This window comes from Tachysurus vachellii, chromosome 12 (assembly GCF_030014155.1).
Source record: "Tachysurus vachellii isolate PV-2020 chromosome 12, HZAU_Pvac_v1, whole genome shotgun sequence".
Classification (NCBI taxonomy): domain Eukaryota; kingdom Metazoa; phylum Chordata; class Actinopteri; order Siluriformes; family Bagridae; genus Tachysurus; species Tachysurus vachellii.
Window position 1 is genome coordinate 10,796,472 of NC_083471.1, and position 15,816 is coordinate 10,812,287.

General features: G+C 35.6%; 2 long non-coding RNA genes and 1 pseudogene across 2 annotated transcripts; 2 read left to right on the forward strand and 1 right to left on the reverse strand.

The window, feature by feature from the left end:
- Positions 1–8,419: 8,419 nt before the first annotated feature.
- On the forward strand, positions 8,420–9,094 carry LOC132854291 (uncharacterized). Its single transcript, XR_009649240.1, has 2 exons — positions 8,420–8,495; positions 8,752–9,094. It is a non-coding gene; the product is annotated as an uncharacterized LOC132854291 (long non-coding RNA).
- A 331-nt stretch (positions 9,095–9,425) lies between these two features.
- LOC132854292 (uncharacterized) lies at positions 9,426–10,410 on the forward strand. The gene is made up of 3 exons (XR_009649241.1): positions 9,426–9,499; positions 9,612–9,640; positions 10,295–10,410. It is a non-coding gene; the product is annotated as an uncharacterized LOC132854292 (long non-coding RNA).
- A 2,021-nt stretch (positions 10,411–12,431) lies between these two features.
- LOC132854926 (uncharacterized) lies at positions 12,432–15,187 on the reverse strand (annotated as a pseudogene).
- Positions 15,188–15,816: the final 629 nt, after the last annotated feature.

The window sequence follows — 15,816 nt, forward strand, 5'->3', positions numbered from 1 at the left end:
TATTTTATGTCATTCATTCTATATTGATTATTAGTTAAAATGTTAAAATGATTTGTATTTGGTGTAAACATGATTAATATGTGAATATGATTTATGTGCTAGTTATTTGTGAAACTACATAGAAGCATTTTGTATTTTTGCTGTTTTCTGCTGTAGTTTTCACGGTGTTCATGGTGCTTATGGTGCATGGTACTCGTTGAGAGGAAGAAATAAACCAACACCCGTTTGGAACTCTCTGCTTCTTCTTGATTAATAAATCCAAGGGGCCGCTACAATTATTATTATTGTTGTAGTTTTTCCTTACAAAAGAAAAACTTTAAGCGCTTCACGCGATAGTCCACTAGGTGGGGGAAATTTACCTTCTACGTTGCCTGGATGCATAAAACATCAAAAGTAGCGCAAAATTCTTTATTCAAAATAAAAGTCTTAATTTTATAAAAGACTTCACTAAATTTTATTTATGAAATTGTTTTATTTTGTTTGGTTAAAATCTAAGATAGTATTTACACACACTCACACATACACATACACACACACAGCCTGGTAGCATAAACTGGCCGCCGAACCGGAAGTGACAGTAGTTTCATTGCTGAAGTTTTTATACTTCTGTGTCAAGAAATGTTACTGCTATAGTTCTGTCCTATGTTTAAAAAAAATAAATAAATAAAATTAAGTTTTATTAAAGCAGTAGCTGTTGCTATTTTATATATTAATTCAATTCAATTCAAGTTTATTTGTATAGCGCTTTTAACAATTGACATTGCCTCAAAGCAGCTTTACAGAACATAAACATAAAACAAAAGGTTAATATAAAGATTAATATAATATAAAAAATTCCAGATTAATATTAGATATATTTAAATGTGTTTGTATTTATCCCCAATGAGCCAGTCTGAAGTGACTCGTGTGACTGTGGTGAGGAAAAACTCCCTTGGATGGTAAAGGAAGAAACCTTGAGAGGAATCAGACTCAAAGGGGAACCTCATGCTAATTTGGGTGACACTTGAGGGTGTGATTATAAATATACTGTTTGACAAATGTATTGATGAGGAGATTGTTGTTCTTAAAGACCTCATGGAGCTGGCTTCTCCTCTTTGTTATAGCAGAGTCCAACTGCCTCAGGATCCTCACATGGTTGGCCTCATCTCAGTGGAGGTCCAAAATCTTCATGGCACGGAAGACATTCAGAGCTGGTACAATTTCTGGATGCCTTGGGATGGGTAAAAAGAGAGAAGCAGTGGAGAGGAATTAATGTAGCTGCTGTTCATAACATTAGCAACATTTGGTCAGATGAATTAGAGCACAAGATTATGGGAAGTATTAGGTGTACGCATGACTAAAGAGAAGTTTTTAATCTACATTTAACCTGGGGAAAGTGTGTCTGAGCCCCGAACACTATCAGGAAGACTATTCCAAAGTTTGTGAGCTAAATACGAAAATGCTCTACCACCTTTAATAGACTTGACTTAGATATTCTGGGAACTACCAAAAGTCCTGAGTTTTGTGATCTCGGAGTGTGCGAAGGAATGTAGTGTGTTAGAAGACTAGTTAGATTCATGGGAGCTAAACCATTAAGAGCCTTGTACGTAAGTAGCAGCAGTTTGTAATCAATTCTAAACTTAACAGGTAGCCAGTGTAGAGATGATAAAATTGGGGTAATATGAGCATATTTTCTTGTCCTAGTGAGAACTCTGGCAGCTGCATTTTGGACTAACTGTAGCCTATTCATTAAAGATGCAGGACAACCACCTAGTAATGTCCAGTCTAGTGGTCATGAATGCATGAATTAGCTTCTCAGCATCAGATAAAGATAGAATATTTCTTATTTTATTTTCACACAAAGTTTAGCTTAACATGGAAAAGTAAGCTGTTATAGGTCACAGTCCTGCCTGAAGTGAAAAGCCTGCTCTGGAGCTCATAGATGAGATATACATATACATACACATATACACACACTTTTTTCATTTTAAATTGCAATAACATGAAATAATACAAAACAGAACACAAAGGGCAACAACTACAGTCACAAAATGCATTAATTACAGTAAAGATACACAATAATTACAGCAAGGAAGTATTAAGGACAAAACAGGATCAATAATATGTGTACAAAATAAGGGACAAAGTCTTGAGGACAGTCGCATGGTACAAACAGAGAGTTATAACCAAGCAACACATTTTCTTTAGTTAAACACATTGTCATGTAGTTGTAAAAGCCTGATTTTTTTTATTAAATCTAAATAATTTAAGAGATGAAGTGAGTTCATATTATTTCAACTGCAACAGTTGTGGATTTTGAGATCTTTGTTTATGAATGAAGAATTTTGCATTTAAGACAAAATTATTAACTACATGTTCGAGAGGTTTATTTTCTGAAGATTCATAATAAAAAATACATCTAACACTAAAGGAATGAGATACATAAAGGTGGTCAAAGAGACCACATTTTCGGATAGTTAAGAGTTTTTTGTCTTCTCACACTAGATGTAGAATAGATGTCAGATTATTAGCCATCTTCAAATATCTAGATAAAACACAGTTCACTGGGTAAATTACTTTTGGATGGTATCGATATATGAGCCAAAGGCTAAGTGACTCTTAATGAGAACAGTTAAACCTGGGCGAATAGCTTTCCTAAATAGATTAAATTCTCTTGAAGCGATGGGCAGACCATAGAGAGTATTGCCAGATTTGTCAAACAAAGAAAGAGTTTTACTGTCAAACCATCTAGGGAGAAAAAAAGAGAGATATTTATTTCGAACTGTAATTTCTTCATTGTTCCAAATGACCATCTTGTGAGTAGGGGTGGGCGATATGGCCTCAAAAAATTAGTAACTGTTGAATCAGATAAGATCCAGACAAAACATTTTACAAAAAGACATTTAAAGATACTAAAAACACTTTTGAAACTATGTAAACAGTATTAACTTGCTATTAATCTAAACATCCCTAAAGATATTAAAAATAATGAACATCACACAAAACAGAGTTTTCTTAACGTAGTGTTGTTTATTACTGCTGTGGTGTTCATTCATTACATTACCCATAATGCAGTGCGGTGCGCTGAAGCAGGATGTAAAAGAAGTCATGAGTAAACAGAAGTTAGGCTCCATCTGTGTGAGTCGTTTGCTTGTATAAGTGATTAAACCCATTTCAAGACACAATGCACAATGTGTTATTTTAAGATTAGTGCCTGAAGTATTGTCAGCTGAAATCACAAACAGATATCAGACAGTGTTTACACTGCATCAGAACGCTGTCACCTTTCCTTTCTACAGGTGAACAGATCCTCCAGGTGTGGATATTGACACTCATCCTCCGTTATGTCGTCCTCATTTCTGCATTACATTCATCATCTAAAGAAGCATGAAGAGCCTCAAGCTTTTATTAGGAGGTGGGAGGTGTGTTAGAACTAACTAATATTTTGTAGTCAGACATAGATATCTATACACTAGATGTCGCATTGGGGTCCTAAAAATGCGTCAAAACCGCCACCATCTTTGTACGGTGCTCCTTTACCTCAAATGCATGGACGATGCCGGACTTCTGTGCTGCATTTGGTTGTTCAAACAAAAGAAATCTAAAAACCAGACAGCAAGGGATTACATTTCACAAGTGAGAATGTGTTTTATGATATTGAATGTTAGTAAATTATATTTCTTGTTCTGTTGGTTTGTTTTAGTCCTTGGTTAACGACCGCAGCTAATCCATGCTAGTTACCCATTACTTTTTGACACTTAGGAAAAGATTCCGAAGCTTTTTTGCTTAAAGGTGAAAAGACCCAACTTTATGTATGTTTTGTAAGATTCCCTTATCTGTCAAACATATTTTATTAGATTGTCCTGGACTTAACACAAGCAGAATGCTCTTCTATCGTTATATTTAATGACATTATGTCTGAAAAGGGTTTGGATTTTTTATCGTATGTTAATTTAAAAAATGTATAATATGACTTGCTGTTTATATTTGTTTTGTTTTTATTGTATTTTTACATTTTACATTTACATGGTATTAAATAAAATAATCTGAATCTGAATCTGTATCTGTTTGGGGGGCATGGTGGCTTAGTGGTTAGCACGTTCGCCTCACACCTCCAGGGTTGGGGGTTCGATTCCCGCCTCTGCCTTGTGTGTGTGGAGTTTGCATGTTCTCCCCGTGCCTCCCCCAGTACAAAGACATGCATGGCAGGTTGATTGGCATCTCTGGAAAAATTGTCCCTAGTGTGTGATTGTGTGAGTGAATGAGTTTGTGTGTGTGTGTGCCCTGCGATGTGTTGGCACTCCGTCCAGAGTGTATCCTGCCCAATGATGCCTGAGATAGGCACAGGCTCCCCGTGATCCGAGGTAGTTCGGATAAGCGGTAGAAAATGAATGAATAAATCTGTTTGTAGATTCCGAAGTGATAAACAGAGACGAATTGCAGTTGCAGCACTAAACACTTTTTTTAAATGGTTAATTCAGCTGATGGTCCTGGAAAGATGTGACCAGTTAGGTTGGCAGTTCAGCCTCAAAGTCAAACTTTGTGGGGGTTTTTTTTTGGTTTATGTGCCTTTAGTACATACTTATTTAATGTGGCAAAAGTATTGCGGGAAAATAATAAATAAAAGATTGAACAGTCTTTGGCACCTCAACTATCTAACTTTCACATTATGTTCCTCTCAAATTTGTGATCTGCTTCCACCTGCAAATTGCTTTGTGTATCATATTTAATAAACCAATACAATTTAAATGTTTAAATGAACATGTATAGTCACACCATTGTAGCAGTGTTGCATGCAGTAGGCTATAAGGTAAGTAGTGATTGTTCATTTGAAGTTTACTCAAGTGGAAGAATGTAACTAATAAACTTACACCTACTAGCACTATGCATTATGTTGTGAAAAAGTAGATTATCTTAATATCAAAACCTTAATTTTTCTCTGGACTTAATGATAAATACATGTCTAACCTTTGGAACGAACCAAAAAAAAACTAGAACTCGCATTCATGACGATTTATGGTGATTTTATTTCTTTGCCTACATTGACGCTAAAGCATTAAGAGGAGGGGGTCCCCCGTATCAAGATGGCGGCTCAGTTGACGCATTCGCTCCAATGTACTGCCCTATACAAGGCGACATCTAGTGTAGATATCTATGTTAGTCAGAGTAATTTTTCTTCTTTTGTTGTTTAAATAGTGCATTTTCCGCCACCTACTGGATTGGAGTAAGGCGCACGTCATGGAAAAAAATCTTATTTATCAGTCCCATATCTAAAAAAAAAATGTATCATTCTTTTTGGATAATCTATAATCTTTTTTTAGGTAAATAATTATTTACATCCATATTCTTTTACACACATATTCTTTTAGTGACTGGAGAAGTTTTGTCTGTTCTCTATTGTATGTGTACATTAGTGTAAGATATGTTTGTATATGTAAGATATGTAAGAACTGTTTCTGATGCTCCACATTTATTGAAATTGCCTGTTTCATGTTTCCTTAAAACATATAAACTCTAATTCAGTGTTGTAAGCCCTATACGTAATCTTGTAATAATCACATCCCTTTTCCTGTTATTGTCAGTTTTCCTTTCCATCCCCATATTTCTTTGTATACTGTACAGGTGCCTCCCTCTTTTTTCATTATACCATATATTTTGCCACCTCTTTTTCATTTTAACTCCAATGAAACCCTTAATTTCTGCTTTACTCATCTGAACTTTTATGTTTACCTCTGGATCTTTAAATGACTCCTTAGCTAATTTATCAGCTTTTAAATTTTCCCTTACTCCGACGTGTGCTGGAACCCATAAAAAACAAATCCTTACACCTAAGTACTTTATGCTATAAAGTTTCTGTAATGTTTTATATAGAATACCTTGCCTCATTGAGGATGCTCCACTAACTAAGCTTTCTAAATAATGTGTTATTGTGTGCAGAGCCGATCCTGACCTCCCTGGCCCTAAGCAAAATTCTGCTAAGGGGCCCTCCTATCTGACCCGTGAGCCATGTCAAGTCAAGTCAAGTCACTTTATTGTCACATCACCACAGCACATGTGCCTTGGTGAGGGAAATTCTTAGGAGCAAACTCCAGAAATTGCAGAACATTTATACAGACAAGGATATAGATAATGAGTTGACATGTGAAAATGTGCAATTTAGTCATAATACATATAGTCAGTGCAATATGTACAATTAACAAACATAATGAAATCAACAGGTGAAATGTGCAGTATGCTCATACATATAATCAGTACAATATGTGTGTACAATATGTACAATTACCAAATATGTAAACCATTTGCCACACATTCACACTTGACACACCACTGCTCCCACTACAAACCTCCCTCCTTTTAAAAAAGTTTGCTCCATCTCTCGGTCAAAGAGTAAAACAATACAGAATTGAATGAGGTGTAAACAAATCTTTATTGAATGGAATATTTTAAATATCATGTGAATGTATAAAAGCTAAAATGGCTTGCCATACCGTATCACTGTGTTTTATTGTATGCATGAGAGCAATACTTGATCCCTGATGGTTATTATTTACTGAGGGATATGCATTCATAGTGACCTGGCATTATGCCCACTCCAATGTAAATCCATTGGTTTCCATATTGCATTAATGTTGTTGTAACCTTGATTGAGAGACTATAAACATTGTCATTTAGGAGTGCTACAGTATCACGCTACTTTTTGTACTGGTCCCCACACAGATGCTGCTGGAAAGCGCGCGTGTCATTTCGTGCACGATTGCACGCGCATATGAACGCAGGTTCACGCGCGGCGCGGTTATCGAGCTACCGTTGCCCTTGGGTGTTTATTCACGCGAATGTTCACACAATAAATTGTTGTGTGACAGACAGGACAAGCGATGCACTGTGAGCACTGCACAGCTAATTTAGCTAGTCAGATAGAGACTAGAGACAGAATCAAATCAACTTAACTTTACTGTTTTGCTCTTGCTGACATCAAACTTGAAGAGAACACAATTTTACCTGATTGCTGTTCTCGCATTTTACTCTCATTTTGTTTCTTTTTCTCTTTTCATGGCCAGATAGATAGCTCCGCTTCATATTGTCATCTACACAGTAAACATTAACACGCGCTGTAAAATGTGGCAGGGGAAGGCAACTTGCGTAGTGAGCGGCTCTGGTTGTGTGTAATAATGTGCAGTGGATTCAGTCATCACTGAGAAAACAATAGACAACTCACTACACATATGATTTTCAGGGTAAAAATAAAATGATTTTATAGGCAACTACATTTTTAATTTTGTCTTTAGTCATTTCAGCTGTCTGGTAGTCATGTGAAGCCATCTCTTAAACCACAAGTTTTAGCTCACACACATGCAGAATATGTTCATTTTTATGGTGTGATTATTTTCCAACCACAGAACAGACATGTGGTACATTTGCACGCATGAAGCTTGCATTTGAACAGAAAACTCACACATTCATCTGCGGTTTATCTGCTTCTGACCACCAGCTGCTTTCATACACCGTTTTTAACACTATTCAATTTGTACAAAACAAACCTGAAAGTTTATGTTCATAATTAAAATGTGAATGTTGATTGCTGTGCAACATTTATAGAGCAGTTCACACCACTGATCATCATATAGATAATTGAACTATAACAATAACAGATTTGTATTGGACACACATCACATTCAGCTTCTCCAGCTCAGGTTTGTTAAAACGACTCCATCAGGTCCGTTAGTTTGTAGAATAAATGAAACATGGCAGTGGGTTTGAACGGACATTAAGACAGCTGACACACTGAAATGTGAGACAGGAAGTGCAGCTACTAGATAAAATATTGAGCCGACATTCAGAGTTAATATTCATTAATATTCCTGTTCATCTTTTGTTCTGTATTTTTTCCGCAAATACATAAAGATGCTCTTTCATCGACCCAGGGATGTTCATTTATTGTGAAAAACACACATTAAAGATGCTTCCTAGTACATGACTGAGAATCCATTCAGTAACAGATATTTGAATAATAAAGTCAGACAGAAGCTCATCCCTTTCCATATAAAACTCTTTCACCTCTTTAACTGTCATTTTACTGAAGCACAAAAACCCAAACTACCAAAGACGTATTGGGAAAAGCTCATTGAATTACTCAAGCTTCTTTAATTACGAATGATCTTGTAAAAGAAGTTTGATCTCATTGCATGTTACTGCTGGAGGACTGATTAGAAATCATCAACACTTAATCAGAGTTTCTTTAATCAGAGTCGTCTGTATCATTATGTGAGATTATAGCAGTTTTGTGTCAGAATAAAAAACTGAGAAACAGAAGACTGCAAACTGAGAGAAACTGTTTATTTTGTTCCTGTGGTCCCCTTCTGTTTTTTCCTGTAGTGCTGTAGTCTGTAGAAGTGTCCACTCCCCTATACACAGATACACCAGCGTTTTATTCACCCAACACACTGTTTCCTCTTTGTCTCTGGTCTGATACACAATGGTTCAGTTTAATATTCTGTCTGTGTTTCTCTGTGTCATGGGTAAGTGTTTAAAATCTCATTTATTATTTTACTTAATGACTATTATATTTAGAATATATAACTACATGAGTCATTAGTCACAACTGTGTAACTGAAAAATGTAATTATTCAGAGAACTGCAAATTCAATACAAAGAAATTTAGTCCAGTTGTCCAGATTTTTACTGAGAATTTGCATATATATATATATATATATATATATATATATATATTTATGTATATATATATATATACATACATAAATTTCTGGGTTGCAGGTTTGCTCTCAGAGACTCAGAGCTCTTTAACTTTGGAGGCAGAAGCTGGAGATAACGTCACTATTTGGTGCCAACATGATCAGACTGTAACATCTTTCATCTTCTGGTTTAAACAGTCGTGTGATTCAGTTCCACTTCTTCTTGGGTGTAAAAAGTTTAGGACATCAGCTTCATCAGAGTCGTGTTACTTCTTTAGTGAGAGTGAGAGAATAGTGATGTCTGTTCATGGCAGTAAAACGTCTCTCACAATCACTGCAGTAAACGTCTCTGATACAGGACTCTATTACTGCAGCTTCACTGACAGAATGATCTTCAGTAACTCCACATATTTACAAGTGAAAGGTACATTTTAATTTATTTAGTCATTTTTATTTTCATTATTTATTTTACAAATTTTTAATTTTTTTATTATATTGTTATAAAGTGAATGGTTTTAGTAATAGTTCATTTGGTTCTCTTAAGCTGTAAAATGAATTAAAATTTTCTTCTTTCAGGCATAAATAAAACATTTTCTGAGAGCTTGGATAAAGCAACAGGTTTGTTGTTGTTTTTTTCTCTCTTTCTTCTGTACATTTTGTATAAAAATCTGATGCATGTTTACTGAGTAAAAATCTTTCTTTAACGTTTTCTCCAGGTTCTGTGTGTCCTGCTGTGTTCTTCATGCTGATTGTGGTGTTTGTTTCAGTGACTGTGTTTCTTCTCTGTGTCCTGATCTTCATCATACTGAAGCACAGAAAAACACACAGAGGTCAAATATATACTCCTCTAATAATAATAACGATAATAATAACAACAATAATAATAATAATAATAATAATAATAATAATAATAATAATAATCTTTGTTTTGTGTTACATTAGATGCTGAAGATAATGCAGAAGTTAATAAGGTAAAAGTGAGAAAAATTTAAACACACACACACACACACACAAATTTCAAATATTTTTCTGTTCTCATTAGATCCACATTCTGCTTTGACCATTTTGGTATTGTGTAGATATTTTAAAACAGAGTTACTTTTTTGTTTTTCCATTCAAAACCATAGAAGGTGCTGATTGTTTTCTCATCTGTGAATGGTTGATGAACATTTGTCCATTTGTAAAAAAAAAAAACACAATTCAAAATTAGATCAATAAAAATCAGAACGTATACTTCTTACATTTCTTATATTGTAAAATAAAATTCCCAGGACCTTATACTACAGTTTAAAAAGATTATAATACAAGGCTAAAATTAAAAGCCTTGTGTTATAATCTTTTTAAATTATAGATAATATGAACAACAACAACAGAATAATAATAAGAATAATCATAATAATAATAATAAGTTGTAAATACAGGAACAATTAAACACACATTCTGAAGTAAGTGGAAGAAACCTCAAGGTCTCAGAGAACAGAGAGAGGATCTGAAGTTTCTTCTCCACCAGGGCTTTATGATCTCTATTAAAGCTTACTCCAGTGCAATAAAAACCTCTGAATATGTTTGATTTCCATGGTTTATTTGTTATATTTTATCGTTGTGTATCTTCTGTGTTCCTGCAGATTTCTAACTCGGACGCTGTGAATTACGCTGCACTTCAGTTCTCTAAGAAGAAAACCAAGAGGAACAAGAGACATGATGTAAAGGAGGATCCATGTGTTGTATATTCTTCAGTGGGACAGAGTCATGTGTGTACATAAAGTCACATTTCATTTACTGTTAACTTCACATGATACCTATGTTTCTGATGGTCTGTGTTTAGAGGAACTGTAACTTTTATGACATCTCAGTTGCAGAATATATTATATTATATTATATTATATTATATTATATTATATTAAACTTCAGGATTTTGCACATTTAAATTTAAAACTAAAAACCTTATATCAGTTTCCAGTGTTATAAAATATTTCAGTGTAAATGTGTAAAATGTCTATTTTGCACTTGTTTTAAAGAAAATTATTTTTTACTAGGTTCAGACAGTAAAACTTCTCTTTGTGTTAAACATTAATGATAGTGTGTAAAACTTTGTTCATGATGCTCCTAAAGACAGATTCATCTACTCCTCTTGTCACTGAAATATTATCAATATATTATCGATATTATCAAATAAATAAATAATACTCTAATTCTATGCAAAAGCAAACAACATAAAAAATGCAACACATGTAAATTGCAGTCTTTTTCCCCATTTCTTTTACTTGTAATATTTATTACATTTTACACGTGTTAACTGGAGTGTCTTGTCCACCTGGTTTTGGGTATGGTCAAGTATGGCTGAGATGAGAAGAAAACTAAAAAAATGTTTTCTTAGGAACCGCAAGTCTAATTATTTTTATAGTCACCTTCATCCAATCAGATTCAGCAATCATTTTATTGGGTTAAAAATGAGCGATCTTTATTAAACTTTAGTCACTGACATGGTCCACGAACAAATCCTGTATTGTCACTCAACTAATTGTGTTACAGGGGGTTAATAAATGAATCCTACTTATAAACAAGGATCTAAAATAAGGTGGACAGAAATTATTAAATTTTACTCCTGATTTAGCTCTTTTGCATTACAAATGAACCTTTAATCAAATTTATACAATTTAAATTAGGTTTAATTTACTCAACAGCTGTACCACATAAAATTTGAAAGCCATCTTGACTGCTGCCAGAATGAGTACTGAAACCTGGAAATAAGCTTTAAGGTGTCTTTAAAGGCAGTTGCTAACAAGTGTCTATATGGGGCTACAGGAGGTTGTCAGGGACATTAAACCTCATCACTCCGAACCTCATTGTGTTTTTACTCATGTTTTAATAGTATAAACTATTAAAAACTCAAATTGTTCATTAATTCAGATTCATTCAAACATGTTTGTTTGGGTTTTTTTTAATGTAAAGACCATGGTGCAGCTCTTTTATAGCCTAACTTTAGCATTTTACTTTTGGTGTATAATGGCTCCTGAATGTTTCCTTATGAGTAAAATACAATGATGTCATATTGTTTATTGTCGTCTTCTAAGGCTTCTGGACAGTCAATATCATAAGCAGCATTTGAACATGTTAGATTTTCCTTGGATTTGTCTGAACAGTTGTTGGGTGGCTCACCAACATACTAGAATGCTTTAAATACGTTAAAAAAAGTAAGCTGGACCAAGTTCAGGGGAAAAGTGTTTATTGAAGATGTTCATGTAGCATAGCAGTCTTCTGGTTCTTAACCGAAAGGTACTGACTGTGTGACCAGACTTTATACCTGGTAACAAATGGCCTTCAAACAATAGACACATACAGTTAGGACCTTCTACTGGAGAACTTACAATGGACAAGACAGAAGGGCCATCTTATATTGATCAGTTAACTACGGGTGGGTCACAGGCACAATGTAATCAGCTACAGTATTTGGTTCCCCCTTTACAGTTAAATGTTAATTACAGGTGGGGCACAGGAACATCAGAGATTACATATCAATGTCAGGCTTGATTATGCATGAAAGAACTAGACACAAAATACAATCCCCCTTTGATCATTTTTAATCACATATAAATAAAATGAAAAATAAATAAAATGTATTTAACTCCAGCTGCATGTAAATGTTTTTGTTGTCACCCAAAACCATGGTGATTAATAAAATTGCTTCCATGAGGAGTAATGCCATTCTTTTGTCTTGGAATATGGTCCTGTGACAGTGTTAACTTTGCAGATGAGTGTTGTCTAATCCTTCCAGCAGTTGTCAACTTGACATGCAGAATAGCGTAGATCCTCTGTAGCACTAAAAGACACACAAGAAAGAAAGGAAAAAGTATCTTCCCATAGAACTCAGATTTAAGCATTTATTACCTTTTACCGTTATTACTGTCCCTTTTCATTTTGGCAGGACTCTACAGTGTTTATCAGTGATGGCGTAATCTTCATCTTCGTCCCGACCATATCTGGACTCTGCAATGGCTCACATGAATCCACTTGTTTTTTCCATATACTTTTACTGGTGCATTGGTGACCAGAAGGACTCGCACCAGAATTTGAAGCTGGTGTTTCCACAGCTGGAGTTTTAATTCTGGATTGTTCTTTTCACATGTGGCACAGTTTTTAGTTACATGCTTGTGTGCGGAACTTGGGATTCCACCACACCTGATTGAACCTGTAGATCAGTTTGTCATCACCTATGTGGCCTAGTGAATGAATCTGTGTAGCTAGACAGGGTAGAAGACATTCAGGAGCAACAGTCCGTGTGCCAAAATGCCAGATGTTATCATCATGTAGTTTTTCTCCATTGTCCTTATTCTTCTGTTGCTGAATTACTCTGCATTTGTTTGATATTTGAGATTGTTTGTTTCTCTTTTTCCAGTGGTCTTAATGCTACATTCTCCACACCCCTTTCTTTGCAGTTTCTTTAGCAGCAGAGTCTGTGAAGGCATTGACTTTGGCTTCAGCTGTTTTGACTTTTGTGTGTGCTTTTACCTTAAGAACAGTGACAATACAGATGGACTAAAAACAGAGATTTCTTGTTTTAGCCCATTAACAAATGCAGTCTTTAAAGGCATACTAGTATCCTTGTTGAGATCTTCACTGTTATTCAAACCAACATGTCAAACCAAACTGCAGGTTTCAGTTCAAACAAAAAGGTCTTCACAGCTTCCCATCCAGCCTCAATGTTCTCTTGGGACTCACCAACAATAGATTCAATTTTGGTCAATGTCCCTCAAGTTTACGTTGAGAATCATTGCTCCATCTAGTGGGTGTAAGGTGTAAATTTTCTGCAGGCGCTGAAGGATTTGCCAAAATTTTGTGTTTGTTTGAATGCATCTGGTAGCTTCTTCAACCCCTTGTCAATTTGTTCTATTGTAGCTGGTTGCTACATTCTGCAAGGTACATATTTCTTGAACTTTTTTTTACAATGCGAATTTGTCTCTCGTCATTCTCCTCATACTCATCCTCACTGTCCATCTCAGTTTCAAATCGTCTGTTTTTTACAATGACAGGAGCAAGCCGAACATTTGAATTGTCCTTTGTGACATGAGCATATGTGAATGATTCTTGCTCACTGTCATCATGGTCCTCTGTAGAATAATTTTTACTTTTGGTGGTGTTGATTCTTTACTTTTCTGAGCTCTTTGAATGGATAGAGTGACCCTTGTTTATTTTTGCTGCTAGCTGCTATAGGCCGGGTATGCCTTTCAGAATATTTCTCTCATCCAGCAGTCTCTCTTGATCCTTTCCTTCACTTTGTAGTTGTTCAGCTAAAGCACGAACCTTTGCTTTTTCTGCATTGATTTCTGTAGTAGTTCTGTTGTAGTTTGTCCGTCTCGCACTTGTGCAGGTGTTGTCGAATTTGTCTGCCCACAATCACAGACAAGCCATCCCTCCTAAGGTTTGCTCTAAAATGCTGGGTCTTCCCATAAGCCATTTTGATGTCAGCCAAGTCCCATGTTCCACTCTCTGACTGCTTAAGACTGTACTTCTGGCAGACGTCATAATAGCACTTTCTTATTCCCAGCCTTTTGTTCAGGTATTCTTTCAGGTTTTGCATCATCTCGTCAATTGTTACATTAGGAGGCTCAGTTCTATGTCTCTGTGTTGTTGGTTTCAGTGCAGGGTTATCAAGTTTGATACATGAAGTCTCAACCGTGGCAGTACAGTAGATGTGCTCTCAAGTTAAAGAAACAGAACACAGGTTTTTAAAGTGCCTTTGCAAATACAAATAGTTATTTATAAAATTCTTGCTCAAAAAGTTTGATTTACTCTAGATATCCAGTTAAAATCTTTCCATATTTTTCAATGGAAGGCAAATTAACTTATAGTTCCTTAATTATGGCTCTAGACCACCGTTTTCTAACCTTGTTAGAACCTTTATTTCTTAACCAAACAGTGGCTACTGATTACGCACCCAGTCAAGAATCCTAAATTCTTGCAGCAATTTCAGTAAAGTCACTTTTATTGTCACATCACCACAACACATGTGCCATGGTGAGTGAAATTCTTGGGAGTGTGCTCCAGAAATTGCAGTACTAAACTGAATTTCAACAGCTTCTACAGTCTCAAGATGAATGGACCAAATTGTCTCTTTAACAATTCCTACAGCCACCTTGAGAAAGGACCAATCCACAGTTTCTACAGTTTCAAGATGAACGGACCAAATTGTTTCTTTATAATTTTACGCTTCTTTTGAAATGTGTAACTCCATTAGCCAAGGACTAGAGGCCTGGTCTCTACAGCAAGCCGAGGTTCCGAAGCCTTTCTATCACATCATTTTGCAGGTTGGTTGTTGCACAATTTCTGTACTGTATTAACATCTGGCGGTCTTATAAATAAACACGCTGTTTCTGGTGTCCATGTAATATGAATAGTTGAGCTGAAAATGGAAATAGCACCATATTGCATCTTGGATGGCTCCTAAATTTTTCTTAAATGCAAATGGCTCCCTGTGTATTGGCGGAGAACTTCACCTGGTCACTGAACATAAGCTCCATCAGTAAGAAAGCCCAGTAGTGTACTTTCTACAAAAGCTGAGAAAAGCCCATTTCCTGCCACCCATCCTGACTATGTTCTATAGAGGGACCATCTATAGAACATGTGTGTTCTACTGCCTCACTGCCTCACTGCCTAGTTGAGGAACTGAACTGAAAACAAACACACACTCATTTTCAATATACGTCTATTGATGCTTACAGGACCATTCATATAAACACTGTTTAGATGCTGTTTTACACACTCACTTCAATGCTGTTTTTACACATCAGTCAAGTTTACTGAATGGCATACCTGCTTTAACTTTTTAAACTTTGTAAAACCAACAGTTTTACAGCCTGTTCACTGACAACACCTGCTCAGAACAAGTAGTCTAGGCCAGTGGTTCTCAAACTGGGGCCCTGAGATGGTGCCAGGGGGCCCCGGTTTTATGACATTTTATAAAATCATGAATTTATCATAAATTCTGTGTAATTAAATCTCAGAAAAATAAGGCTACTAACCAATAACACTACATTTCATCATTTAATATGTTTTGTTTAATTCAGATATTATGTTTTGTAATGTTTTATGTCATAAATATTCTTTTTGCGCGGGGGGGGGGCACCCCCATTGTTGTGTTTCGGTGGGG